General features: G+C 40.5%; 1 pseudogene; it reads left to right on the top strand.

Annotated features, from left to right (window-relative positions):
• The first annotated feature begins 2,829 nt into the window (after positions 1–2,829).
• Positions 2,830–3,879, top strand: LOC101985195 (annotated as a pseudogene).
• Positions 3,880–4,509: the final 630 nt, after the last annotated feature.

Genomic DNA, 4,509 nt, shown 5'->3' with positions numbered 1-4,509 from the left:
TATAGGTATAAAAAAAGTATGGGGATGGATGATGGATGCTGGACCAGTCAACAATGGGCTTTAGAGCTAGAAATTCGAACTTTCAACACCGATGGCAACAGGCTCTATACCACTAAACTAAGAGTTTTCAATCTTGTAGACAACACTGAGACCCATGGGGCACATTTCTCGGCATAGGAGCCTGGGTCTTGAAGTTCTTTTCACATCGGGCATTGACTGCCTAGTGACTTGATGCTGTAAGATGCAAGAACCAGAGAAGGTTTCAGGGCCATGGTTTTGTGGGGCACATAGAGCAGTCAGATTTGTGGCTGTCACCAACCAGGCTAACTCTACGTCAGCATTATAACAGCCTTTGTTACCATATCCATGGTTCTAGCTTAGAAGAAAAACCAACCAAATTTTAAGTAGATTCTTCATTTCTTTTAGTTTTCTCATTTGAAAAATGAGTGGGCTGAGTTAGATGATCTTAACAATTCCTCTGAGAGCAGTGTTTGCACGGTAATCTGTAACAATTTATGTAAGTGAGCTTTACTTCTCTCTATCATGCACATTGGGATATGTCTGTTTTAGACTCAATAGCTGCTACACAATTTAAAATGCGCAGGACCAAATTTCCATTCGAAATTTGGCACATTAACTATTACTGAATTTAACTGCATCTTGACACAGATTTTTAAACTCTGTTCTTCCTAAGAACATGAACGGTTTCTTGTTTCTCATTTTCTGTGTTTTGCATATAGAATGAGGGACAGAAAAAAATATCCATTTGACATCTTAAAAACCACTAATGTTGTTTTGACCTGAACAGAGAGAAGATAAGCACAAAAACAGAAATAGTTATAGAGAAATTAGAATTAAATGGAGGGCTTTCTTTGGCTATAGATGGACCAGTGGATGAACTGATCCACTTACATGGGCTGCACTTGACCTGGTCATATAAAGTGAAGGATAAGGAAAGGAGTTAAAGCCATTTTGACCCTTTCCTGCCGGGTCAAAGGTCCTCCATGGACATGGATTTCACTCCCAGGATTTCTCCCGCTTCCAGTAACACTTATTCATCTCTACCTAGCCTTTCAGGTTTGGCTTCACCAAATATCAGTTAAAAAGCTAGAAATATGAACTTTTTATAGTTAACATTTATGAAAGTTCTTTGTTATTTTAAGTCCATGATGTGTCTAGCATACTAAACACATGGAACAGGGATTGGAATAAAAAAGTCTGCAATGGCACTAATCCCACTCACTAGATATTTCTTCATTTTCTATTTCATACCCAATGCAAACGAGAGTTCATCATTCCAGAGAGCAGGGTTGGTAGGCCCTGCAACTACAGGCAAGAGGGAGAAGGTGATTATATATTTTTCTACATACTGACATAAACATTTGTAGTATTTGCAATATTTTTTCTATCTGTTTGATGGAACATTTCAAACATTGGCAGGTTTATGTTTGTAGACTATTCTGCACTTTGTCATCAAAGCCAAGAAAGCCTATAGACCTTTGGAGAAGCTCTTGCTTCCAGCACATACTCCTAGTCTTCAGAGCACAGTTATGACTCAGGCATTTCTTTCCATATTTATATATGATTAAGACTTAACTGTGAGTATATGTACATCCGTGTTAACCAACTGGCTAAAACCTTATGTGAAGTTCTGAGAGGATACATAGATTCACAGGTCTGAATACATTTCAAATACATGCTGACCCGATCACTAGATAGAGTTAAATGATAAATATATTCATTGCTTTCAGTAAAAGTTTAAAAATATGTTTTATAGAATTTGTTCAGCTCTTATTTAGGAACAGCAAGCAAGGAATTCTTTTCCAGCATAGTGTTTTCACAGCCTTTTTGGAATCTGTCTTACTTATCTCTATAATACCCCCTCAAAAGTTCATAGTCTACTAAGTTATATAACATCAAATATGGAATCTATACCTGGAGCTTGTGGAAAGATTACAACACCCCAGTCATAACTGGAATCACTACTCTATCACATGGCAACTGGGTATCAAAAATCCTCCCATAAACGGAGCTAGAAAACATTATTTTGAGTGAGGTAACTCAGACACAGAAAGACAGTTATCACATGTACTCACTCATAGGTGGTTTTTAAACATAAAGCAAAGAAAGCCAGCCTACAAACCACAATCCCAGAGAATTTAGAAAACATACGGACACTAAGAGAGGCTTACATAGAGCTAATCTACATGGGAAGTAGAAAGTATAAAAAGACAAGATCTTCTGAGTAAATTGGGAGCATGGGGACCTTGGGGGAGGGTTGAAGAGGGGAGGGGAGCAGAGAAAAATGTAGAGCTCAATAAATATCAATAAAAAATAAAGAAGATGCATAACAGGATAAAAAAATAAAAGACAAGAGTGAACCCCAAAATAAATAATGATAAAATGTAGCATAAAGATTTGATACTAAGTGTGCTAATGTAAAATGAAGGCGTGCCTGAACTGTGTGGGTTAACCATCATCTTTAATAATTTTAAATCCATGGCAGTTCTCAACAGTTACTTTTAAGGAGTCAGGTATTCCATGATATGATTCAGAACTTGAATGCATGACAAAGGTCTCAGAATATTTTCTTTTGACTGCATAGTGTGTGGTAGTAAGGGTATACGTGAACCTTATTTAGTCAATTGTGGACATGTAAGTTTTCATTTTTCTACTTCTACAAACAATACTGCAGTAAGAATATATGGAAAAACTTCCTTGGGCATGTCTATCCATGGATGTGCCCATATTTGTTTGCCAGGGTCCAATCCTGCAAGTGGAATTGCTCCTGATATAGATTTCTAAAATGCATTTAGAAAGCTTAATCAGGAAGAGAGGAGGAAAGGAGAGGAGGCAGGAAGAAGGCCGGGGAAGATACCACCATGCTGTGCTGTATGAGAAGAACCAAACAGGTTGAAAAGAATGATGAGGACCAAAAGATTGAGCAAGATGGTGTCAAACCGGAAGATAAGGCTCATAAGGCTGCGACCAAAATTCAGGCTAGCTTCCGTGGACACATAACAAGGAAAAAGCTCAAAGGCGAGAAGAAGGGCGATGCACCAGCTGCCGAGGCCGAGGCAAACGAGAAGAAAGATGATGCTCCTGTTGCTGATGGTGTGGAAAAGGAGGGAGACGGCCCTGCTGCTACCGATGCAGCCCCAGCCACCAGCCCCAAGGCTGACGAGCCCAGCAAGGCAGGAGATGCGCCTTCTGAGGAGAAGAAAGGTGAAGGGGATGTGGCTCCCTCAGAGGAGAAGGCCGGTTCAGCGGAGACAGAAAGTGCCGCTAAAGCTACCACTGATAACTCGCCGTCCTCCAAGGCCGTCTTAAGAGGGCCCTGCCAAGGAGGAGCCTAAACAAGCCGACGTGCCTGCTGCTGTCACTGATGCTGCTGCCACCACTCCTGCTGCAGAGGATGCTGCCACCAAGGCGGCCCAGCCTCCAACGGAGACTGCAGAAAGCAGCCAAGCCGAGGAAGAGAAAGAAGCTGTAGATGAAGCCAAACCCAAGGAAAGTGCCCGACAGGATGAGGGTAAAGAAGACCCCGAGGCTGACCAAGAACATGCCTGAACTTTAAGAAATGGCTTTCCATGTTGCCCCAACCTAAACCCTGTCTCTCCCACCCTTTCTCTGCTCCGCTCTGAAGTTTCCTCTCCTGTCCCGCTCACGAGTGTGAGCCTGTCCTCTCCCACCTACTAGCCCCCTCTCTCTGTGTGGCAAACATTTAAAAAAAGAAAAAAAGCGGGAAAGATCCCCAAGTCCAACAGTGTGGCTTAAACATTTTGTTTCTTGGTGTTGTTATGGCGAGTTTTTGGTGATGATGATGCAGTCATCTTGGGAAATTCTTGCACTGTAGCCCAGTTTTTTGATCTGGTGCGTGTGCCCTGTGGGAGTCCACTTTCCTCTCTGTTCAAAGTGTGTGTGTGTGCAATGTTCCGTTCTGAGGAGTCCAAAATATTAAGTGAATTCAAAACCACTTCTGTTTCCTCATTTTCAATGTGATGGAATGAACAAAAAGGATTAAAAAAATTCAAAAACCCGGTTTGTTTTAAAAGTAAATAAGTAAAGCAAATGTGCCAATTAGCGTAACTTGAGGCTGTGAGGCTCCTTTTTCAATCTGAATATTAATAAATCATGAGAGTAATCAAAAAAAAGAAAGCTTAATCAGATGATTAAGTAAGTCTTTATCAGATGATTAGTAAGTCTTCCCTTGCAAGGCACATTCTTACCCTGTCAAACATGATTGCCAGTTTTATAGGTAAAAAACCTTTGTTACTTAACTATGGGCATGTTTGATTATTTGCATGAATATTTTTCACAAGACTATTACCAGTATGTTTTGTTTGAGACAAAATGGCTTTGACTTTATATTCTCCAAACTTCGTGCATCATGCAGTTCTTCGCTGACTCTTTCAATTCTCAATGAATCTTCCTGATTTTAAACGAGTTTTGCTAATGTAGGAGTCAGCTCTGCATTTCATAAACCTTTTCATTACAAACACAGTAGCC

The sequence above is a fragment of the Microtus ochrogaster genome, chromosome 2 (assembly GCF_000317375.1).
Source record: "Microtus ochrogaster isolate Prairie Vole_2 chromosome 2, MicOch1.0, whole genome shotgun sequence".
In the NCBI taxonomy this organism is placed as follows: Eukaryota; Metazoa; Chordata; class Mammalia; order Rodentia; family Cricetidae; genus Microtus; species Microtus ochrogaster.
This window is presented reverse-complemented; position numbering and strand designations above follow the sequence as displayed.